The sequence below is a fragment of the Centropristis striata genome, chromosome 15 (assembly GCF_030273125.1).
Source record: "Centropristis striata isolate RG_2023a ecotype Rhode Island chromosome 15, C.striata_1.0, whole genome shotgun sequence".
Classification (NCBI taxonomy): Eukaryota; Metazoa; Chordata; class Actinopteri; order Perciformes; family Serranidae; genus Centropristis; species Centropristis striata.
Genome location: NC_081531.1, coordinates 20,991,877 through 21,017,944, shown reverse-complemented (window position 1 = coordinate 21,017,944; position 26,068 = coordinate 20,991,877). Strand labels below are relative to the sequence as shown.

Genomic DNA, 26,068 nt, shown 5'->3' with positions numbered 1-26,068 from the left:
GTTTTAATGGCGCTTCAAACTCCCTTATTTGTCATTTGGTCATCGAACATCAAATAAAACAAACAAACACATCAATGGCATTAATTTCTTAAATAAAATTTAAATAAAAATCGTATGTCCCTTTATTTTATATGCGGCCTTCTTTAAATTTAAATTTAACAGTAATCTTTTTCCACAGGCTAAAAATAAATATAAGAATAAAATAACAATAATAAACCAAACTAGAAAATTTCTAAAGAAATTTTGATTGTGTGCTTGCCTCTGGCCCTTGATTCTCGTTGATTAAATCAGCAGTTAAACAGGGACTCTGTCCTGAGTTCACAGACACCTCATACAAGTCTCTAGGACAAACGGTTCATTAGTTAGTAAAAGGGGGCGTGGCTAATAAAAAGGGGCGGGGTAATCAACCACCTATTAAACAGGAACTCTATGCCGAGTAATCTGACACTATGCAAGTTTCTAGGACAAACAGTTTATTAGTTATGAAAGGGGGCGTGGCTAATCAAAAAGGCGGGAATTTATTAAATATTGTTATGTAGAACTGGTCAGTGATGAACCATCATCATGCATGACAAGTTTGAGGCAGATTGGACAATGTATGGTCAAGTTATAAGGTATCATGCTTTATGAAAAAACGCCATTTCCTTTAAATTAGAATGTCTGTCTTGGAGGAGGGAGGGGGGGGGGGGGGGGGGGTAGGGGGGAGGTTTTGGTAGCTAAGCAACCAGGTGGCCAGGTGGACTTGACCAATCACAGCAGAGCAACCAACTGAAATGAACTGCTGGTGGAGACAGTTCCGCCACAGTGAGCAGGCAGAGGTGAGCTATAGCGTCATATTTGAGTCATTGTTTGATCTTCGCGCACATATTCAGCAACTGAGTGAAGCAGACTCTCCCCGTGCTCGCTCGCGGTGGAGCTCTGCTCCCGCGGAGCGAGGACTCTTTACACATTGGGGGCGGGGCAAAGGCTGACCCCAGGCCTCTTATGATTGGTCATTTTCCAGCCCTCCACGTGGGTGCCTTTTCAGTTTACTGCTGACAGCTGGTAGCGGCGGCATCAATTAAACAACAACAACGGTTGTTTCCTGACGTTCACGACCACAACTCTACGCTTCATCACTGATAATGAAAAGGTTAAAAAAATTCTGTTTCTTGTTTCTAAATGATCATACAGTAGTTAAAGTGTTAGATCCATGGGTTTGCCGTGGCACCGAGCAGAGACCTGCAGTCCAGCGGTGCAGGCTGTCTCCCTGAAGCAGAGGATGGCGGTCGTCTTAATTTATGTCAGTCTTCTCAGACAGCCCACAAACATTGGAAGACTTTCTGATCAGAGACTGGAGCGGTGGTCCGGAAAGAGGAGGATGTGGAGCCGGAGCTCGTCTGGGGGGCGGAGCTCGGCAGCACCTGGTGTCGTTGTGTCCTGAGTCTGAATCTGCTGTCAGGAGGCTGACCTGGACCATACCATGCGTGGTGAAGCATGTGTAACAAATGTTCGCACATTTGGAGTACTGTGCCGGGAAGAGGACGTGCTGTCCCTGAAGGATGTCCGAGCTGAAGGATGTCCGAGCGGAGACACCGGAGCGTCCTGTCAACAGCAGGTAACTAGGTCAAGCTAACTAACGTCAGTAATCGCCGGTGGTTTAACATAAAATATAATAAATAAACGCTAAACGTGAGACAGGAATATGGTGGAGAAGATGCGAACAATGTTTCCATTTTCAATAGTTATCAGACGTATCTGACGTATGTCGCTCCATGCTAACGGTAATAGCTAATTACTAGCTAACATTAGCGTTAGCTAACAATGACATCAAATGGCCGGCTAGGTTGAAAGAACACGTTTTCTTGTGGAGGAAAGAGTGTGATGCAAAACATGTCTGAGAAGTCTGGGTGACAACATGATTTTTTTTTAGCTAGCTACTGTCAATACTTCTGTTGAGCAGAAGCTGCTTTTTTTATTTTAAAAATCTGCCACTACACATGGAGACGCATTTGAAGCAGTTAGGCCAAGTAAAGGAATAGCGCATGCTAAACTGCACGCATCACAAGAATATAGCCTGCAAGATGTGGTGAGGGAGGTATTTAGGATAGGCGGAATTTAGGATAACCCGACTGACTGACTTGTAGAAAGTGGAGTCACGGTAAGAAATAATAAGTAAAAATAATCATTTCTTTAGAGGTTTGCATCAGCTGTGATGAGCTCCTCTGGCCAAGGAATTAAATGATGATGTGGAATTATTTGGGTTTTAAGACAGGTGTTTTTTTAATATTATTGTGGTTACTTTTTCATTTTTGACAGTCATTTCAGACCAATCCTGAGCTGCAGATATGTTCATGTTTAGGCTCAGAGTGGTGAGGGTATTTATGAGGGCTGCTGTTTGAGGTGAAAGGTGTGTTTAATAAGAGGCTCACAGAGGGACAGAGTCGGACAGCTGCGTTTCAATTATTGTGTTTGTGTATAGGTTTGTTTTGGATTATGGACATAGTTGATGACTTAATACCTGCTGACTTAACTTGACCTGTCTCACTGCCTGTCTGTCACTGCGGTGGATTGATGCCGCTGTACTGTACTGAGTGTTGTGCTCTCAGTAGAGCTCCGGTTATAACGGCGGTGAAATTAAAAACACTCCAGCGTCTGTAGTTAGCATTTTCTGGAGGAAGATTTCATAGAGCAGAGTCCCTGGATTTGTCTCCAGTCATTAATGAGATGTTGATTCTCTTCCGGTTATATCACTTGATTACGCGTGAATTCGCGAGATTCACTGATACACTGCACTCTGTTGGAAGAGCATTTAATTGTTCTGCCTCTCACTTCACGCCGCTCACTTAGAGATTGGATAATCTTCCACGGCACACCTGATGATTTCTTACGGCACACTTGTGTGCCGCGGAACAGCTGTTGGGAATCACAGGATTGGAGCACAGTTATGGGGCGAATCTGATTGGCTCCTTGTGTTTTGGCTTTGATGTAAATCCTGTCGGATTTACATCAAAGCTGGCAGGACTCGGCCTCTCTGGCTTTTCGTCTGAGGTAAGAAGACATACTACTAGCATACTACCGTTACAATTGTGCCTTATAATGTTAGCATTTTCATATTTGAACTTTTAAACTGCTGTCGAAAATTTTGTGAAATGTAGTTGCAAGTTATTTGAGTTTCATTTGGACGATGTTTGTCATTTTATTTTGCTAATTTATTCGCGGCTACTGGTCTTAGATCTGACCTAGCGCTCTCTAGCGAGCTAGCTTTAGCATCATGTCCAAGCAATTTATAAATGGTCCGTCGAGGCAGAATATCTATCTAATCTAGGCCACAACAGTTGTTGTGGCCTAGATTATCAGTATGATTGCTGTGCTTTGTCTTGTGTCTATCTGGGAAGGTGTCATTATGCTAATAATAATATAATAATGCTAAAAAATTGCCAGCTTATGCTATTTTCCTTGATTAATGTTGTCTAAATGCCGTTTTTAATGTAGGGTTTGTGTACAATGTTGGCCTGACTAATTTTTTTTAAAAACTGTGATATGTAGCTAATTGTATGTGGATTTTGATGGTAGCTTCTTGATAATAGTCCTGTTTTTTGTGAGGATGTTTTGGTATTCTTATGTAATAAGGTGTAATAGTAATACCAATGTCATACTCATCAATGGCTAAATTTGAACATTCGGTGTATTTGGATAATATTAAACTGAAACTCATGTCACTTGGTAATGAGAGGTTAAAAAGAAAAGATAATCATGGGGATATACATTTAACCATGGAGTCAGGGCTGTAGAAATTTACTGTAATGATGAACTGGTAGTTTACTTCACCATTTAAGATTTACATTGTGTCAATGTCAATGTTACTCACTACTGTTAGCAGACTATTACCCAAACTATTACAATTTCTTTTTTCCAATTTGTCATGTCAACTGGTACCTGAAGTATGTGCTCCTGTGACTAATATTAATGTACTCTGTGTGTGTGTGTGTGTGTGTGTCCTCAAATGGTGCTGTGAAGCATTTTCATTGTAGGCTTTAATCCTGTTTTTCTTCTGATTTTAATACTGCAGGAATATTTTGATAATAGAGGTTATTATGTAATAAGGTGTATTTGTAATACCAGAGTCATAGCCATTAATGGCTTAAATTAGGGCTCATTTCAAGAGAGAAAAAAGTTTTAAAAAACCCTGAATACTTTTTTCAATAGTAATGGAAAAAAATAATTCTTGATGGGAATGCACAGAGTAGGTCATGCCAACTTTTAGTGGAACTTATGTTTTGATATTTGTATATTTGAATAAAATTGACCAATAATAATGAAAAAAATATGAAAATGAAATATACATTTTTTTGGTCATGAGTTACCTTAAAAGGTGAAAAAAAAGTTGGTAAATTTTTTTTCTACATTTCCTAAAACCAGTCTAATGTCATGAGGTCCTTTTTGACCCCTGAGGACCATGGGTGCTATAAAAATGTATAAAACACGTAAAAATGTATGAAGAAAGTTAAAATTTATATTATCTATAAAGGATGCAGAGGGGCACATATGCTGAAAATTTTGCTGTGTTTCTCGAGGTGCTATGTGTGTATTTCATTCTAATGATTATATTCAGCTTCATACTGATTTTTATGAATAAGTGATACATTAATTCGGTTATTTAAAACATTAATTACACATTATTATTACATTGCTGCAATGCTCACGGTTGTCATCCTGTTCTAGATAAACACTACTTCACCTAAGAGACTTGAGTATCCAGTTCTTCGTTGACCTTCAGCATTCAGTTGTTTGTCTTCACCTTTTCAGGTAAGCAATAAAAAAAAAAAAATGCTTTTGTAATGTTGAGAAACACTGAAATTATTATTCATAAAGAACTTTCAACCACTGTTCTGTGATGTCATGTATAGTGATATACAAATATATCTGAAGGAAAGGTGTATTTGGGATAATCAATATTATTAGTATTATTCATGTATTTATTCATTTTTAAATCAGAGAATGGGGCAAAATAGATTATTAGTACAAAAACTAGTAACTAGTAAAAAAAAAATTGGTAACAATAATGTTCATTAATTGTGATACACAAAACATTGTCTGTATTCCATTTCAACAAACATGAAATGTATATTTAAATACATGGCTTAATGCAAGTCAATCATACTAAACATCATCTTTTTTTTTTTTTAAACCAACCATTGCACACACTTCCATCAAAGGAGAGGTTACATCTTGATGGTAACTTTTTAGATTAACAAAACTTTTGTGATATTTGTAATTGTTGTTGCTGGGGAGGGGGCGAAAAAGGGTAAGTCTAAACATTGCATGCAAGAGACCAACACCGGCGTCACAGGGGAAAGCTATCTGTATACATAACTATCAACCTACTTGGTTGCTTCAAAATTTTACGATAGTTTTGCAAATCCTGAACCAGAGAGAAGCACATCAAACAAACAAAAAAAGCAATGGTAGATTTTCAAGGCCTTTCAATGACATTAACATTATTTTCAGTGACATTCATTTTGCAATTAACATTAGTTTTATCTTCTAAAACATAACTATAATGACATTCAAATGTAGATTACCACAAACACAATAATAAACTTCAAGTCTCATTGGATAAAATGAAAAATTATTGACAGTCCTGAAATGATGGGTTAAATATCCTTAATAAGCCCGCATTAATAATATATTAATTTCAGGTGAAATATGGTCTCAGCGGCAGAGTTACTGGTTCACATGGTCTCAGCGGCAGAGTTACTGGTTCACATGGTCTCAGTGGCAGAGTTACTGGTTCACATGGTCTCAGTGACAGAGTCACCGGTTCACATGGTCTCTCAGCGACACAGTCGCCGGTTCGCATGGTCTCGGTGGCAGTCGCCATTTCGCATGGTCTTAGCAGGAGAGTTACTGGTTTGCATGGTCTCAGAGGCAGAGTTACTGGTTCACATGGTCTCAGCGGCAGAGTTACTGGTTCACATGGTCTCAGCGGCAGAGTCATCGGTTCACATGGTCTCTCAGCGACACAGTCGCTGGTTCGCATGGTCTCGGTGGCAGTCGTCGGTTCGCATGGTCTCAGTAGCAGTTGCAGGTTCGCATGGTCTCAGTGGCAGTCGCAGGTTCGCATGGTCTCAGTGGCAGTCGCCGGTTCGCATGGTCTGAGCAGGAGAGTTACTGGTTTGCATGGTCTCAGCGACAAAGTTACTGGTTCACATGGTCTCAGCGGCAGAGTTACTCGTTCACATGGTGTCAGCGACAAAGTTACTGGTTCACATGGTCTCAACGGCAGAGTTACTGGTTCACATGGTCTCAGCGACAGAGTCACCGGTTCACATGGTCTCTCAGCGACACAGTCGCCGGTTCGCATGGTCTCGGTGGCAGTGGCCGGTTCACATGGTCTCAGTAGCAGTCGCCGGTTCGCATGGTCTCAGTGGCAGTCGCCGTTTCGCATGGTCTTAGCAGGAGAGTTACTGGTTTGCATGGTCTCAGAGGCAGAGTTACTGGTTCACATGGTCTCAGCGGCAGAGTTACTGGTTCACATGGTCTCAGCGACAGAGTCACCGGTTCACATGGTCTCTCAGCGACACAGTCGCCGGTTCGCATGGTCTCGGTGGCAGTCGCCGGTTCACATGGTCTCAGTAGCAGTCGCCGGTTCGCATGGTCTCAGTGGCAGTCTCCGTTTCGCATGGTCTTAGCAGGAGAGTTACTGGTTTGCATGGTCTCAGAGGCAGAGTTACTGGTTCACATGGTCTCAGCGGCAGAGTTACTGGTTCACATGGTCTCAGCGACAGAGTCACCGGTTCACATGGTCTCTCAGCGACACAGTCGCCGGTTCGCATGGTCTCGGTGGCAGTCGCCGGTTCACATGGTCTCAGTAGCAGTCGCCGGTTCGCATGGTCTCAGTGGCAGTCTCCGTTTCGCATGGTCTTAGCAGGAGAGTTACTGGTTTGCATGGTCTCAGAGGCAGAGTTACTGGTTCACATGGTCTCAGCGGCAGAGTTACTGGTTCACATGGTCTCAGCGGCAGAGTTACTGGTTCACATGGTCTCAGCGACAGAGTCACCGGTTCACATGGTCTCTCAGCGACACAGTCGCCGGTTCGCATGGTCTCGGTGGCAGTCGCCGGTTCACATGGTCTCAGTAGCAGTCGCCGGTTCGCATGGTCTCGGTGGCAGTCGCCGTTTCGCATGGTCTTAGCAGGAGAGTTACTGGTTTGCATGGTCTCAGAGGCAGAGTTACTGGTTCACATGGTCTCAGCGGCAGAGTTACTGGTTCACATGGTCTCAGCGACAGAGTCACCGGTTCACATGGTCTCTCAGCGACACAGTCGCCGGTTCGCATGGTCTCGGTGGCAGTCGCCGGTTCACATGGTCTCAGTAGCAGTCGCCGGTTCGCATGGTCTCAGTGGCAGTCTCCGTTTCGCATGGTCTTAGCAGGAGAGTTACTGGTTTGCATGGTCTCAGAGGCAGAGTTACTGGTTCACATGGTCTCAGCGGCAGAGTTACTGGTTCACATGGTCTCAGCGGCAGAGTTACTGGTTCACATGGTCTCAGCGACAGAGTCACCGGTTCACATGGTCTCTCAGCGACACAATCGCCGGTTCGCATGGTCTCGGTGGCAGTCGCCGGTTCACATGGTCTCAGTAGCAGTCGCCGGTTCGCATGGTCTCAGTGGCAGTCGCCGTTTCGCATGGTCTTAGCAGGAGAGTTACTGGTTTGCATGGTCTCAGAGGCAGAGTTAGTGGTTCACATGGTCTCAGCGGCAGAGTTACTGGTTCACATGGTCTCAGCGACAGAGTCACCGGTTCACATGGTCTCTCAGCGACACAGTCGCCGGTTCGCATGGTCTCGGTGGCAGTCGCCGGTTCACATGGTCTCAGTAGCAGTCGCCGGTTCGCATGGTCTCAGTGGCAGTCGCCGTTTCGCATGGTCTTAGCAGGAGAGTTACTGGTTTGCATGGTCTCAGAGGCAGAGTTACTGGTTCACATGGTCTCAGCGGCAGAGTTACTGGTTCACATGGTCTCAGCGACAGAGTCACCGGTTCACATGGTCTCTCAGCGACACAGTCGCCGGTTCGCATGGTCTCGGTGGCAGTCGCCGGTTCACATGGTCTCAGTAGCAGTCGCCGGTTCGCATGGTCTCAGTGGCAGTCTCCGTTTCGCATGGTCTTAGCAGGAGAGTTACTGGTTTGCATGGTCTCAGAGGCAGAGTTACTGGTTCACATGGTCTCAGCGGCAGAGTTACTGGTTCACATGGTCTCAGCGGCAGAGTTACTGGTTCACATGGTCTCAGCGACAGAGTCACCGGTTCACATGGTCTCTCAGCGACACAGTCGCCGGTTCGCATGGTCTCGGTGGCAGTCGCCGGTTCACATGGTCTCAGTAGCAGTCGCCGGTTCGCATGGTCTCAGTGGCAGTCTCCGTTTCGCATGGTCTTAGCAGGAGAGTTACTGGTTTGCATGGTCTCAGAGGCAGAGTTACTGGTTCACATGGTCTCAGCGGCAGAGTTACTGGTTCACATGGTCTCAGCGACAGAGTCACCGGTTCACATGGTCTCTCAGCGACACAGTCGCCGGTTCGCATGGTCTCGGTGGCAGTTGCCGGTTCACATGGTCTCAGTAGCAGTCGCCGGTTCGCATGGTCTCAGTGGCAGTCTCCGTTTCGCATGGTCTTAGCAGGAGAGTTACTGGTTTGCATGGTCTCAGAGGCAGAGTTACTGGTTCACATGGTCTCAGCGGCAGAGTTACTGGTTCACATGGTCTCAGCGGCAGAGTTACTGGTTCACATGGTCTCAGCGACAGAGTCACCGGTTCACATGGTCTCTCAGCGACACAGTCGCCGGTTCGCATGGTCTCGGTGGCAGTCGCCGGTTCACATGGTCTCAGTAGCAGTCGCCGGTTCGCATGGTCTCAGTGGCAGTCGCCGTTTCGCATGGTCTTAGCAGGAGAGTTACTGGTTTGCATGGTCTCAGAGGCAGAGTTAGTGGTTCACATGGTCTCAGCGGCAGAGTTACTGGTTCACATGGTCTCAGCGACAGAGTCACCGGTTCACATGGTCTCTCAGCGACACAGTCGCCGGTTCGCATGGTCTCGGTGGCAGTCGCCGGTTCACATGGTCTCAGTAGCAGTCGCCGGTTCGCATGGTCTCAGTGGCAGTCGCCGTTTCGCATGGTCTTAGCAGGAGAGTTACTGGTTTGCATGGTCTCAGAGGCAGAGTTAGTGGTTCACATGGTCTCAGCGGCAGAGTTACTGGTTCACATGGTCTCAGCGACAGAGTCACCGGTTCACATGGTCTCTCAGCGACACAGTCGTCGGTTCGCATGGTCTCGGTGGCAGTCGCCGGTTCACATGGTCTCAGTAGCAGTCGCCGGTTCGCATGGTCTCAGTGGCAGTCTCCGTTTCGCATGGTCTTAGCAGGAGAGTTACTGGTTTGCATGGTCTCAGAGGCAGAGTTAGTGGTTCACATGGTCTCAGCGGCAGAGTTACTGGTTCACATGGTCTCAGCGACAGAGTCACCGGTTCACATGGTCTCTCAGCGACACAGTCGCCGGTTCGCATGGTCTCGGTGGCAGTCGCCGGTTCACATGGTCTCAGTAGCAGTCGCCGGTTCGCATGGTCTCAGTGGCAGTCTCCGTTTCGCATGGTCTTAGCAGGAGAGTTACTGGTTTGCATGGTCTCAGAGGCAGAGTTACTGGTTCACATGGTCTCAGCGGCAGAGTTACTGGTTCACATGGTCTCAGCGGCAGAGTTACTGGTTCACATGGTCTCAGCGACAGAGTCACCGGTTCACATGGTCTCTCAGCGACACAGTCGCCGGTTCGCATGGTCTCGGTGGCAGTCGCCGGTTCGCATGGTCTCGGTGGCAGTCGCCGGTTCACATGGTCTCAGTAGCAGTCGCCGGTTCGCATGGTCTCAGTGGCAGTCGCCGTTTCGCATGGTCTTAGCAGGAGAGTTACTGGTTTGCATGGTCTCAGAGGCAGAGTTAGTGGTTCACATGGTCTCAGCGGCAGAGTTACTGGTTCACATGGTCTCAGCGACAGAGTCACCGGTTCACATGGTCTCTCAGCGACACAGTCGCCGGTTCGCATGGTCTCGGTGGCAGTCGCCGGTTCACATGGTCTCAGTAGCAGTCGCCGGTTCGCATGGTCTCAGTGGCAGTCGCCGTTTCGCATGGTCTTAGCAGGAGAGTTACTGGTTTGCATGGTCTCAGAGGCAGAGTTACTGGTTCACATGGTCTCAGCGGCAGAGTTACTGGTTCACATGGTCTCAGCGACAGAGTCACCGGTTCACATGGTCTCTCAGCGACACAGTCGCCGGTTCGCATGGTCTCGGTGGCAGTCGCCGGTTCACATGGTCTCAGTAGCAGTCGCCGGTTCGCATGGTCTCAGTGGCAGTCGCCGTTTCGCATGGTCTTAGCAGGAGAGTTACTGGTTCGCATGGTCTCAGAGGCAGAGTTAGTGGTTCACATGGTCTCAGCGGCAGAGTTACTGGTTCACATGGTCTCAGCGACAGAGTCACCGGTTCACATGGTCTCTCAGCGACACAGTCGCCGGTTCGCATGGTCTCGGTGGCAGTCGCCGGTTCACATGGTCTCAGTAGCAGTCGCCGGTTCGCATGGTCTCAGTGGCAGTCGCCGTTTCGCATGGTCTTAGCAGGAGAGTTACTGGTTTGCATGGTCTCAGAGGCAGAGTTAGTGGTTCACATGGTCTCAGCGGCAGAGTTACTGGTTCACATGGTCTCAGCGACAGAGTCACCGGTTCACATGGTCTCTCAGCGACACAGTCGCCGGTTCGCATGGTCTCGGTGGCAGTCGCCGGTTCACATGGTCTCAGTAGCAGTCGCCGGTTCGCATGGTCTCAGTGGCAGTCTCCGTTTCGCATGGTCTTAGCAGGAGAGTTACTGGTTTGCATGGTCTCAGAGGCAGAGTTACTGGTTCACATGGTCTCAGCGGCAGAGTTACTGGTTCACATGGTCTCAGCGGCAGAGTTACTGGTTCACATGGTCTCAGCGACAGAGTCACCGGTTCACATGGTCTCTCAGCGACACAGTCGCCGGTTCGCATGGTCTCGGTGGCAGTCGCCGGTTCACATGGTCTCAGTAGCAGTCGCCGGTTCGCATGGTCTCAGTGGCAGTCTCCGTTTCGCATGGTCTTAGCAGGAGAGTTACTGGTTTGCATGGTCTCAGAGGCAGAGTTACTGGTTCACATGGTCTCAGCGGCAGAGTTACTGGTTCACATGGTCTCAGCGACAGAGTCACCGGTTCACATGGTCTCTCAGCGACACAGTCGCCGGTTCGCATGGTCTCGGTGGCAGTCGCCGGTTCACATGGTCTCAGTAGCAGTCGCCAGTTCGCATGGTCTCAGTGGCAGTCTCCGTTTCGCATGGTCTTAGCAGGAGAGTTACTGGTTTGCATGGTCTCAGAGGCAGAGTTACTGGTTCACATGGTCTCAGCGGCAGAGTTACTGGTTCACATGGTCTCAGCGACAGAGTCACCGGTTCACATGGTCTCTCAGCGACACAGTCACCGGTTCGCATGGTCTCGGTGGCAGTGGCCGGTTCACATGGTCTCAGTAGCAGTCGCCGGTTCGCATGGTCTCAGTGGCAGTCGCCGTTTCGCATGGTCTTAGCAGGAGAGTTACTGGTTTGCATGGTCTCCGAGGCAGAGTTACTGGTTCACATGGTCTCAGCGGCAGAGTTACTGGTTCACATGGTCTCAGCGACAGAGTCACCGGTTCACATGGTCTCTCAGCGACACAGTCGCCGGTTCGCATGGTCTCGGTGGCAGTGGCCGGTTCACATGGTCTCAGTAGCAGTCGCCGGTTCGCATGGTCTCAGTGGCAGTCTCCGTTTCGCATGGTCTTAGCAGGAGAGTTACTGGTTTGCATGGTCTCAGAGGCAGAGTTACTGGTTCACATGGTCTCAGCGGCAGAGTTACTGGTTCACATGGTCTCAGCGGCAGAGTTACTGGTTCACATGGTCTCAGCGACAGAGTCACCGGTTCACATGGTCTCTCAGCGACACAGTCGCCGGTTCGCATGGTCTCGGTGGCAGTGGCCGGTTCACATGGTCTCAGTAGCAGTCGCCGGTTCGCATGGTCTCAGTGGCAGTCTCCGTTTCGCATGGTCTTAGCAGGAGAGTTACTGGTTTGCATGGTCTCAGAGGCAGAGTTACTGGTTCACATGGTCTCAGCGGCAGAGTTACTGGTTCACATGGTCTCAGCGACAGAGTCACCGGTTCACATGGTCTCTCAGCGACACAGTCGCCGGTTCGCATGGTCTCGGTGGCAGTGGCCGGTTCACATGGTCTCAGTAGCAGTCGCCGGTTCGCATGGTCTCAGTGGCAGTCGCCGTTTCGCATGGTCTTAGCAGGAGAGTTACTGGTTTGCATGGTCTCAGAGGCAGAGTTACTGGTTCACATGGTCTCAGCGGCAGAGTTACTGGTTCACATGGTCTCAGCGACAGAGTCACCGGTTCACATGGTCTCTCAGCGACACAGTCGCCGGTTCGCATGGTCTCGGTGGCAGTGGCCGGTTCACATGGTCTCAGTAGCAGTCGCCGGTTCGCATGGTCTCAGTGGCAGTCGCCGTTTCGCATGGTCTTAGCAGGAGAGTTACTGGTTTGCATGGTCTCAGAGGCAGAGTTACTGGTTCACATGGTCTCAGCGGCAGAGTTACTGGTTCACATGGTCTCAGCGACAGAGTCACCGGTTCACATGGTCTCTCAGCGACACAGTCGCCGGTTCGCATGGTCTCGGTGGCAGTGGCCGGTTCACATGGTCTCAGTAGCAGTCGCCGGTTCGCATGGTCTCAGTGGCAGTCGTCGTTTCGCATGGTCTTAGCAGGAGAGTTACTGGTTTGCATGGTCTCAGAGGCAGAGTTACTGGTTCACATGGTCTCAGCGGCAGAGTTACTGTTTCACATGGTCTCAGCGACAGAGTCACCGGTTCACATGGTCTCTCAGCGACACAGTCGCCGGTTCGCATGGTCTCGGTGGCAGTCGCCGGTTCACATGGTCTCAGTAGCCGTCGCCGATTCGCATGGTCTCAGTGGCAGTCTCCGTTTCGCATGGTCTTAGCAGGAGAGTTACTGGTTTGCATGGTCTCAGAGGCAGAGTTACTGGTTCACATGGTCTCAGCGGCAGAGTTACTGGTTCACATGGTCTCAGCGGCAGAGTTACCGGTTCACATGGTCTCTCAGCGACACAGTCGCCGGTTCGCATGGTCTCGGTGGCAGTGGCCGGTTCACATGGTCTCAGTAGCAGTCACCGGTTCGCATGGTCTCAGTGGCAGTCTCCGTGCCGCATGGTCTTAGCAGGAGAGTTACTGGTTTGCATGGTCTCAGCGGCAGAGTTACTGGTTCACATGGTCTCAGCGGCAGAGTTACTGGTTCACATGGTCTCAGCGACAGAGTCACCGGTTCACATGGTCTCTCAGCGACACAGTCGCCGGTTCGCATGGTCTCGGTGGCAGTCTCCGGTTCGCATGGTCTCAGTGGCAGTCGCAGGTTCGCATGGTCTCAGTGGCAGTCGCCGGTTCGCATGGTCTTAGCGGCAGAGTTACTGGTTCGCATGGTCTCAGCGACAAAGTTACTGGTTCACATGGTGTCAACGGCAGAGTTACTGGTTCACATGGTCTCAGCGACAAAGTTACTGGTTCACATGGTGTCAGCGGCAGAGTTACTGGTTCACATGGTCTCAGCGGCAGAGTTACTGGTTCACATGGTCTCAGCGACAGAGTCACCGGTTCACATGGTCTGTTCGCATGGTCTCGGTAGCAGTCGCAGGTTCACATGGTCTCAGTGGCACTCACCGTTTTGCATGGTCCCAGTGGCAGTCGGCGGTTCGCATGGTCTCAGCGACAAAGTTACTGGTTCATATGGTCTCAGCGGCAGAGTTACTGGTTCACATGGTCTCAGCGACACCGGCGGGCCAGCTCTGGTTGTCATTTGGTATTTCCTCGCGGGCCAAATATAATTATACTGCGGGCCAAATTTGGCCCACGGGCCAGAGTTTGACACCTCTGTGTTAGAATGTCTGTGTTGGAGGAGGGGGGGGCTTTGGTAGCTAAGCAACAAGGTGGCCAGGTGGAGTCGACCAATCAGAGCAGAGCAATCAACCGAAATGAACTGCCATTGACAGTGTTCCACAGACAGAGGTGGACAGAGTGAAATTTCTGGCCTCGAACAGAAAGCATTTTTGGCAAAACCATAATACCTATCATTGATCCGACTTCACTTTGAGCGTCCTGAGTTCTTCCTGAACATCTACATATGTTTTTTGCGAAGAAAAATTAAGAAATAGCTTTGTTAGAGCGATCTAAAAAAACTGTTACATCTCCCTTTTTCAGAAATCTTCCTGCATTTTTAATATGGGAGACAATGAGTCAGTTGGTGCGTGTTGTAATAATATTATTTTTAATAATAATAATATAAGTATATAAGCAATAAAATAATTTGAAACCTTTTGTCGAAACCCTTAGAAAAGTCATAGCACCCTTGTCATGGGCGAGCCGGTCGATTTGATACCTTTTTTGTGTATGTGCGGCCAAAACTCTGGGAAGAAACGGAAGAAGAATAAAAATAGTCCCGGTGAATAGTAGTTAGTGTGCTTTTGCAAGCAAGCACACAAAATAAGCCCACGGAATAACAATTAGTGTGCTTTTGCAAGCAAGCACACAAAATAACACTTTGTGGATAAAAAAAGAAAACAGAGTTGTAGATGCCATGAACGAAAGGATGAGCTGCACATCATTTGGAGTTGAGGACCATCTTAAGTGGGATTTTATGAGTTTATTTATTAGGTTATTTACCGCGGGAAAGGTTTGATGAAAAGTGTCATTTTTTTAGCAGTGCCCTGGTGGAGATACTCACATCAGACTGATACTGAGTGCATTTACAGATTTTAACTGACTGCTCCTTGGAAACAAATGTGTATTTCCCAAGAGTAGTGGACAGGAAAAAGCATGTGTCAACTGCATTTAGATATGAATACTGGAGTAGAGGTGCATCAACAGAAAGAGATAAAGAAACAACCGACAATTCGACTTCATTGCAGAAATGCATGCGTATATTGTTAAAAACTGGCTTAGTGTCTGATGAGGATGGGAAACCAAAGACCATATTGTTTGAAATGGAAAAAACTAAACAAAATGTAGTACTTGAGAAAGAACAGACCAAATGATGGAGGGACGATTATGAAAGTACAATCCAGAAATAACAACAACAAATAGGTTATTAATATTACATATACATCTGTATCTATCACAGCTTGACTTCAATATTAATGTGCCTGTCAAACCATTTATCCCCTGTACTATTTTCTACTAATTTACTTTAATAAGTTATAATTTTGTAAATGTTGGTATTTTTCTTTTACAGGCTTGCCTACATGTTTTATATTATGTAGGGTATCTATAATTATTATCATTATTATATTATTTAAAATTAATTGTTGTTTCTTAAAAGAAGAAATTTAATTCTAAATTGCCCAGGGATACTATTATTATTTTTATTTTATTTTTTAAATTGAATGCAAAGGTCTATGAAGCTGCCTTAGTGTATGTCATCTGTGATTCCACACCTATTTTCTAATGTCATCTTGTTCATTTAGTAGTAATATTTACCTGGAAGCGTATAAAAAGAGAAAATTGAGTTAGTAGTTTTAATGTTTCACTATGGAGACGTGAATCATTTGAACTAGACTAAAGCTCATATTAAACACACACATTTACACACAGAATTCTAAGTTCTTTCCAGTATAACACACTTTAACTGCTAGCTTACCTTTTTCATTGACATTTGGCAACCCGTTGAGCCCTTTTATCAGCTGCTGACAGGTGCTACGCTATTAGTATCCTCTCATCTCAGTCTCATTCACGCTTTCGTCATTGTTCCCCAGTGTGAGCATTTGTGTGTGTGTGTGTGTGCGCGTGTGTGTGTGTGTGTGAGAGAGAGAGAGAGAGAGAGAGAGAGAGTGTATCAGTGTCAGAAGAATGTTGAGATGTGGGTGTCAGTGTCATGGTATTGTGTGTGTACGTTTGGAGACTGCCTCAAAAAATGTGCATGTGTGCCTGACTGAGACCTAGAGAGAAAAACACATTAAGCTGATGCTGTCATCTCCTTTCTCAACTTTCTTCTTCTGCCAACAAACAATACCCACCTGTGCCAGTTGCCATCACTCATATCTGTCTCTTCATCTCAGCGCAGAGAGAGGGAGACAGAGAGGGAGAAGAACAAAGACAAAGTGAGATAGCTCTCTGTGCTCAGCAACTCTCACACACAGACAGGGCTCAAACATGCCATGACATTTCATTAGGGAAGATTTTCAACAAAATTTCCAATTCTCAAATGTCAACACTACTGCACCTGTCCGCACCTGTTAGATTTTGTCCTACATTTGTTGTGTCAATCCTGCATTGTCTAACTGTCTCGTAATATGTCAGTTCCAATTAACCAGGAAAAATTCCTTGTGCATTCCTGTTGCACCAAGCAGAAAGAGCATTCTTGCAGGCCTGCACACCAGCATGTATCTAGTATTAGAAGGAAATGCCTTTTTCAAAGCCTTGGTGGCCTTGGCCAAACAGAACATAAGAAAATAAGACATCATTTTGGACATGGTTTAAAGACACAGTTGGTACTTTTTAATTTTTTTACAGCTAAACAATGCACTAAAATATGCATCTGAAAACGTTTAAGGCCAGATATAGCCAATGCAGTAACATAATCTTGATTCAGATTTGATCAGCGCTGCCTAGTGTGAAAGTTTGACAGGCATTCATGAGCAGACATTGACGGCTGCATTCGAGACTGCTCTGCTCTGATTGGTTGTTTTCACTCCGGCACGGTTGAATCTTGCAAATGCCAACAGGAGCAATAGGAAGCAGAGGAATATGATTTTTTACCTACAATATTTGTCTCTGGTACTACTGTCAAGATATAGTGAGAGTCTGAGAAAATATGTTGTCCATAGGCATAGATGTGCATTGATATAAATGCCATTATGCTAACATGCTCATAGTGACATACGTAACATTTTGGTGATTAACGGTAATTAGCACTGATGCATGTAACAACCGAGGCTACACAGGAAGGTCAATAGTTTTGTAGTAATTTGATCAAAAACAAAACTTTACAATATCTCGTGGAACAAATGTGATCCTCATGGTGATACTAGAGGAAAATTGTGGGCATCACAAAAGCCATCATTTGGGAACCATGAATGTCTGTCCCAGTTCAGACTGGTCTTCCCTCAAAAATGTCAATATAAGTGGTTTATACAGGCAGCAAGACTGTCCTCCACCGCCATCTTGTTGATTTAGTAGTAATGATTGACAGCGATGCAGAGTTTAAATGGGACATCACACTCAGGGCGGGATGGGTCGAATAAAAAGCGGACTTTCACCCAGGAGAACGGGGTTAATGGTCCATGTGAAAACAAAAATCAATTACTTTTTACGTAAGTTACCTCGCTCACGTCACCCTCGTAACTACTTCACTTCCGGCATTTCCGTACATTTATACACATGTTTAAACTGTCTCTTATAACATCTAACCAGGACGTTTTTTGCCCTAAACCTAGGTCAGTGGTTTTGTAGCCTAAATTCACAGAAACTGAAGCCTTTTTTAAAACCGCAAACTCTATATGTATAATGACGTGTGTGCTATTTTTAGAATGATCCGCTGTACCGTGAGCCGTAAAACATTCATTTTGACAAACGATCACATGTGTCGTTATGGGTGGTAGAACAGTACTTTAAAGAAGAAACACTATCTATTCTGACGTTTAGGTTGGAGATGGAGAATAATTTACAATAACCAGTAAAACCAGTTAATTTAGGAAAATGTTGCAGAGGATAGTTGTAGAAAGATGTAAATCACCCGATCTGAGGACCCCTGCTGTGAAGAGTCGTCTTTTTAAAACTTTTGCCTGAGAAGGAAACAAAGGATGGTGCATCCCCTGATTTGCGATATACTCTGGCTGGCTGGCTGGCTTTTTATTCTTTTTAAATCCAAAAACACCTCTTTACTGGGGATTTCCACCGGACACGTTACAGCAGCAGCACGTCTCCACAGCGTTTTTGCTGTGTCTGTCAATTCACACCGGGCGCGTTACAGCAGCAGCACGTCAGCTTAGCAAGCCGGCCGTATACACGTGAGATAACGAGATCACGCGATAATCCTGACCATACGGGAGACCGCAAGATCCCGTGATAAACTTTAAACTCTATTTATACAGTCTATGGATAAACTGTGTGTATAAAGTAAACAACAACAACAAAAACCCACTTACTTTGCTTCTCTGAGGTGAAAGATATGTTGATCTGACCATCTATCCTTATAAAAACAATATGTTATGTCATAAATGATTGTATGATGTTCCACTTCAACAATCAGTCTCTTTTTCTTCCGTGTCACCGATCCTCTGAGACCCTTTTGATTGATTGATTGATGATCTGGTGCCCCGGTCATAACATTATGTTGATGTGAAGTAGTTTTAGGCTGCATGAACTGCGTATTGTGTTTTATTTTGAAAGGGGCGGAAGTGTTTTACGCTGATTCTGAGTCGGACTTCCTGTCTGGTGCGATCTGCTCTGTTGAGATTCACGCGATTTGGCAGCGTCTCGCGGAGAAATAGAAGTCCTACCTAATGCTCGCGTAGAGACGCTGACGTGACGCTGCTGTAACGTTACGCTACGCGCCCGGTGGAAAAGCTCTCATTGATTAGAGTGTTACCTATTTGCAACGTCATACGCGACGCTGACGTTACGCTGCAGTAACGCGCCCGGTGGAAATCAGGCTTTAGCCTTGTTTGTTGTTTTTGTGTTTTTAATTTGTGGTTATTGCAGTAAGCACAGAAATAAGAACTCTGTCTTTATAATTATATCATCCATTTTCTTCTATTCAAGTACTGTTCTAAGATCTGTACAATGTAAAGAAACCTCCACCAAGGACATGACATTAGGCAGAAATAGCAAAAAATTTAAAAAGTGTGTTTTATTTGAACAGGTCTTAGGGTGCACAGGTTTTGACTGGAAACGTGTGCACAAGGTATCTCAGCCATTAAGACCTGTTAATCACAGTATGAGAACATAATGACATGACTGTAATCATCATAAGGAGTCTCAATCTCCGCCGAGGCTCAAATTATGATCCGTCATGTTGAATGCAAGTGAAATTAGGCCACAATAAAAAGGAGGAATTAAATTAAGTGTGCAGCTATCCAAATAATTACATAACACATCCTTCTGAAATTAAAATGTATCACTTCAGAGAAACCTTTTTTGTGCAAAAGTGCATAAATAATATTCTCAGACGGGAAAAAATTCCATGCTCATTTTTTGTCTTGTTTATCCTTCATGCTTTATTTGATTAATCCACAACAAGCCTGCCAGTTATTCTGTTACTGTGGACTTTTCTGCAGACTGTATGAAATAATACTCAATAGGATAAAATATTACAAAACATCTATTTATATTCAAGGCATTAGCTTTCTTTACTGACATATCTTCCAATCTATCTATTTATTTATTTTTACTGAGAATAACCCTGCAGAGCAATGTACACTTAATTCAATCTGATTCTGGACTCGCTGTCCTACACTCAACGCTATAAAAAGTGTTGCTCATTAGATGTTTTGGCTCGTTTATGGCTGTTTGGCTTCATCTTTTTCAAGGGTGCCAATAACTCTGGAGGACACAGTACAACTTGACTCACCTCTCTGATTGATTCATGCTCACCGTCCAGTTGGGTTGACTGTCTTTTTCTCGATGAAAAGCTCAGGTTGTGCCAGCCTCTTCCCCCGGGGGCAGGCCTGAATGGAGAAGTGAATGGGTGGTGCAGGGGAGACAGTGAGAGGAGAAGAAAGGTTAATTGGTTTTGTTGACCATCTGTCTGCTGAGGAGGAGGCGGCTGGGGATGGCACACCTCAGGTTGTGAGGACTAGGATTTACAGGCACTGATTGGCAATGACCAGCGTGGTCACCTATCCTATTAATAGAGCAAGTTCATCTCTCGGAATAATTCATTCTTCGCTTTTATTGCCTCTGTCCTTTCTTTCTCTGCCCTTCTGCTGATTGTGAAGGCTGCGTTTTTCAACCATCAATTTCTTCGCCTCTTTGTGCACCTCACGCAGGTTGACTGGCTGACAAAGTATCTTTCTGTCTTGCTCTCCCACCATCGCTCCCTCGGTGCCCTATGCTCTCAACAAGGTGAATGAGCCATAGATATCCAGCTGAGAGAAAAGAAGAAGTAGCTGAGCGATGCATTCAGCCAGTCTAAAGGCATAGCTGGGCTGATTCCCCCAGGGGTCCAGCTGTACCTGCGAAACCTGGGAATCTCTCTCTCTCTGCACTGCTGAGCCTGAAAGTGGGTATTTCTATCAAATAAGAATGCCCACTGAAAGACAGAGACAGATGCAGAGAGAGAAATAGAGACAGCCATCACCTACTATAAGCGCCTATGACTTTTTCATGTTCAAGCTGGGACATGGACAAGTTACTTCTGTTTGATAAACTCTGGTTATTTCTCTCAAGCAAGTTGATATAACATACCTTAAGGGGAGGAGGCTCAACAATCAAATTGAGAGTGAATTACAGAGCTGCAGCTTTTAGCTATTGAATTACAACTGGGAATGAAAACCTGTTTGTTGCAACCTTGATAACACTGGATTGGCTGCCTATAGCTGCGTTTGATGACCTTGATGGTTTGACGTTGTAAGGTATTGCTTGCTGTGTAGCTGAGAGTGTGAAGCTGGGGACTTGACTTTCTGTTGTGTCCGTTTCCTTTCGCTTTGATGGAGGTGTGACATGAAGTATCTTTAGGGTGTTGTGGTATAACCTCTGTCCAAAAGAAGGTGGTGGCGCAAAAAGGCTTTGAAACAGATTAGATAGCAGTGAATTCATGCTGGTATCTGCTTGCCACTGCACTTCAACAGAATATTATCTTGATTAATGACTCCAATGATATGGCTGTTTCAGTATCTTTTATGAATTCCCGCTACTGTACAGTTGTTTCAGGCTCAAAATGCCTTCTCCACAGAACAGAAAGAAACCCTAAAGAAAGAGCTCCTCTTCATGGAAAACCAGACTGTTTATAAAGTAAGGTTTATTGCCCTCTGAGGACGGGAGTCCAAACCGTCTGACATGAAATTAACCCAGTCACACTATGGTCCCTTGCCAAAGAAAAAAATGAAGACCATTCATTTCTTTTTTTGCAAAGTTTTTCATAAGACACTACTCTCTGTTATACTTGATGATCTACTTCTCTGATAACACCTAAGGGTTTGGCGAGTACATGGAACAACCATTACTATCCCATAAAGTTCTTATGCAATGAAAACATCGTTCATTACTCAAGTAAATTGGATGAATCTTAGGTACAACTTGGCAACAGGAGATACATATTTCTCATCTGCTTAGATTGCAGAACCCTTTGGCTATATGTTATATAAGCAAGATTCAAAGTCAATAACAATGCATATGACTGACAAAAAATATATAATAAAAAAGTATGTTAAACAACAAGACTAGATAGCTATACAACCATATAAAGCCATCCTGTGGTGTTCAAAGGATGAGGGACAAAAAGATGAAAACAACACAATTGTTATATTTGCCTAAAAATTAACCGATAAAAATACTTTATTTGAGTTCTTATCATAATCCAAATTATATTGTTACATGATGTCGATGTTGTTATTACAGCTGCAATGATCCATATTTCATTGTTAGGGATAGTCAATGGGTTAAAACTATGCTATACACTTAATGCATAATGTCACCGGTAATAATAAGCCCACAAAGAATCAATACCCAACTGTGCAGTTCCCCTCAGTTCTGTAGAGGGTAACATGTATCTGGAGGAGTGTGCGCGCTTACGCGCGCATTTGTGTGTGTGTGTGTGTGTGTGTCTGTGTGTGTAGCGAAAATCGCATAAAGTTACACGTGTGTGTGTGTGTGTGTGTGTGTGTGTGCGTGTGTGCGTGTATGAAGCATGTGTATGCATGTGTGAGGAGTGTGCGCACTTTAGTGCATGTGTGTGTGTGTATCTGTAACTGTAATCACATCAAAGATCAAAGGCAATAAGATCAAAGCAATCAACAGAAATAACTGACACCTGTTAATGTTCCGAAAGAGTGACAGCAGCCAGAGGTGGACTGGAATTTCTGGCCTCGAACAGAAAGCATTTTTGGCAAAACCATAATACCTATCATTGATCTGACTTTACTTTGAGCATCCTGAGTTCTTCCTGAACGTCTACATATGTTTGTTTTTTTTAAGAAAAATGAAAAAATAGCTTTGTTAGAGCGATCTAAAAAAACTGTTAAATTTCCCTTTTTGAGAAATCTTCCTGCGTTTTTAATATGGGAGCCAATGAGGCTGTTGGTGCGTGTTGGTAGCGCATCTGTGCGTCCTACGCCCAAAATATAACTCTGACAGCTTTACCAGAGGATTGTGAGTGAGAAGACAAATTTTCCTACGTCTCTATGTATAAATTATTTCTGTAGAGTGGAATTTGCGGCCTGGAGTGCAGCTTTGCCCCGAGCACTGGTCCCTACAGCTATTGCTGTATGGGACCAGTGCTCGGTGCGATTGCCCCGAGGCCCTAATAATCATATCTCAATTGACATTGATTTGAAACATTGAAATGAAACACTTTGGAAAAAAAAGTCACAGAAGTAAAAGTCTTATAATATCCCCCAATAACACTTTAGGGTTGAAATTTCCAATTTCCAAGTATTTCAATGAATGCCTTATAAAGGGCCACAGTGTAGAATTTAGCTAAACAATTTCCTCTGGAATAATGCTGCTCTGTGCTCCACTGGATGTGTAAATAGGTATCTGATGGTTAACATGTTCACCAAAGAGATTAAAAATGTCTGTCAATTATTGCTTCAGGCTTCGTTCTCATAAATACACTAACTGTTGTATAAAAAAACATGAACTATAGGTCCATCTACCAGAGTTTTCCGTTTCTTTTGAATTTTGACCTTCAACAGTTATGCATTCTCTTGTCTAGCTGCATAAAAGTTATGTGTTTAAACTGTTGTTTGTTATCTAATATCGCTTTTAAAAATAATTTAATTATCCCCCTGAGCCTGTACTCTCCTGCTGCAGCAACCCTCTCAGGACAAACATCATTAACTGTGCATTTGTAGATGGTCAATGTTAAATGATTAAGCTGCTGGTTGGTCTTTAATTAAGGTGTTTGCCAAATTTCACAGTATTTTTCAGGCTCACCTTTAAAATTAATATATTCATATAAACACTGCAGCAAACAATTCTGGTCTTTTAGCAGAATAGATTTATAAGTAGATTCTATATAAATGTTAAATCACTTTAAAACCTCTAACCCGCTAAATTCGGAGACTGGCTTGCTTTGTAGTAATAAATCCTGTTATCAGGTAAGATGTTGTGGAGAGCCAATAAATGCTGTTGGATAAACACTTTATCTGTATCGTTTGTGGAACACTAATCAATAATGCATTACACATTCCAGATACTTTAGAAAACACCACAGGGAATATTCTACAGTGGTAAACTGTCAAGGGTGACATACACTTTTAATATCGCCCTTTTCTGAATTACAGAATGCTGTTGGACAAATGCTCTGCAGAAACTACACAGCTTAATTCTCTGCAAATATCAGGCCTTGCTGTTCACTGCCAGAGTGGGAATACAATTTGCAGGTAGATTTTAACATAATTAACTCTGTTTGAACAGAAGTTTTTTTTTACTCTTGTTCCAATCCATAATCTGTTAAAACCTCAAGACTGTTAATTTGCCTCTGAGCATGGGCTCAATTCAGGTACAAGGAATTGGAAAATATTGAGAAAATGAAATGTAAATTCACTGCGGAATGATTTAACCCATGCATCACATCTGGTTACTGTGTAGTGTTTCTATCTAAAGCATGTTAATGAGTTGATTAGACTAATGAGATCGAAGTTAGACTGAAGATAAATATGATAGCACATTTGCATTATTTCAGTTTTGTAAGCCACCTAACAATGAATGCAACTAAAAATACAAATATCTTCATATTGTTGTATATGCTCTTTTTGAAAGAAAAAAAAAACAATCTTAAGTGAGATGAAAAGTGACTGAACATTATATAGTGTATTAATTGGCTACAGTATAACACAGGTTTAAAAGCTGTTAAATCTTAGCATATTGCATTTATGTATAAAATATTCACCTTTCTAATTTGCAGCTGTGAAGTTAAAAGAGTCAAAGCAATGTATTAAGTGAACATCAGCCTTAAGGCAGAACATAAAGAAAGGTGATAAAGGAAGAAAACTGACTGACTAATGTAATCGTGAAGCTCGTGTCATTTAAAGAGCATCAGGATTGCATTTTTGAACATTTGTAATCAGCAAATGACAAAAGACTCGAGTGACCTTTAGTGAGAAATAACAGTCGAGATAGAAAGTGTAAGCAGAGTGATGTATTCAACAGGAATACAACTATTAGTTAGTTTAATTTTAACCTTTATTTAAGCATCTAACACTTTACGGTGGGTTCACACTACAAGAAGAGCTTTATGTGTAGCCACGACTACATGCAAAGTTAATACAAAGGCGCGAATTGACGCAAATTTGTGAAGGGCACAAAAAAATCACATTATTCACATATCTGCCCAGGTCTTAAGCTGCTGTCCCTCACATGTTTAACATTCACAAATATTTGCCTCCCATTCACTTCCATTCAATGCAGGCAAAGGGGTTAATAAAATATTCGTGACGAAGTGAATAGTTAGTGATTAAACTTGCACAATAAATGTGTTTGGTGTGTACAACAGTGTGTGAACAGTAGCCGTGTTTCCATCAAAGTCAAAGTAAAATTTTAAATGTTGCATTAAAGAAAATGTGAATTAGACACATTTCCATCATCTGGTTTAGAGGGAATAAAAAAAGCTACATGAATGTACTTTCGTCAGAAGATGGTGATGTAATGTATTTCAGTGTACGGTGTTGGCTAATTCGTCAGTCAACAGAGAAGTAGAGCTTAGAGAGAGAGAAAACCGTAGAAGAAGTAGAGGTTGCGCAAGAGAGCAAAACGACAACAAAATCAGACAACTTTGGTCAGCCACAAGAGAAAATGGAGAGAAGTCTTCAGGAATTGTTATTTCATGTCAGCTCATGTTGACTGACTGAGTGAAAACAGCTGATCAGTCATTTGAGTTAAATATTTGCTGCATCAGAATCACATTTTCGAAAGTTTGATTGAATTTTGGTGTTTCCATCAAGCTTTCCTCATGCAAAGAAATGTGTTGATGACACGATTAATGGCAGATTTACCGTTCCAAATTGACTTTTTTCCTGCCAGTTTGAGTGAAATGACAAATATTGTTAACCGGTATTATGTGTATCAACTTCTTAATTAGTCAATATAGGGATGAATGTATAAGATATTGTGAAAAACAGGGATATATTTGTTATAAAAACTTGACTTTTTTACTACAACTGTAAACCTTTCGCTGACATGTAGCTCAAAATAGAATTTTTAGAAATGTAAAGACATGATATACTGTATAAAGGTTACTGTGGTACAGGGTTGAATATGAATCAATATATGGTGCACTACATGTCGTCCCTGGTATAAATTTTAAGATCCTGACAAATACTAGATCCGAACTGGATCAATATTAGGTCAGGCTTGATGAAGATTGAGCGGGAGTGTGATTTTTCTGGTGTGTTGCAATACATCATGTGCAGACAGGAGATAATTTGTTGGAAATGTGGGAGGAATCGCTCGGTGTTACACAGTATTGGTCTCGTTATGGTTACAAATAGAAACTGTCACTGCCTTCAATCCTGAGTCTAAAGATTGTTATTTATTTATTTTATTTAGACTCGATCACATTGCATAAATAGATTTTAAATGTTTTTAATATTCTGGTTGTGAATTAATATTTCACTATTAATGTGCTCTGTAAGGGAACCATCCATTACTGATTATTCTTGATATCCAAAGTAATGCTTATTAGGCTTAGAGAAACCCCAGCAGTGTGCTACTGATCATCAAAAATGATTGAAAAAAATTTATATTTTGAGAGGATCTAGAATGAATTTCACAACAGGAACTGTGACTGGTCAAAG

The 26,068-nt window shown here is 43.9% G+C and overlaps 1 long non-coding RNA gene across 1 annotated transcript; it reads left to right on the top strand.

Moving 5' to 3' along the window:
• Window positions 1-1,406: 1,406 nt before the first annotated feature.
• LOC131987235 (uncharacterized) lies at window positions 1,407-24,282 on the top strand. The gene is made up of 3 exons (XR_009395744.1): window positions 1,407-1,597; window positions 4,705-4,788; window positions 23,558-24,282. It is a non-coding gene; the product is annotated as an uncharacterized LOC131987235 (long non-coding RNA).
• The last annotated feature ends 1,786 nt before the right edge of the window (window positions 24,283-26,068 follow it).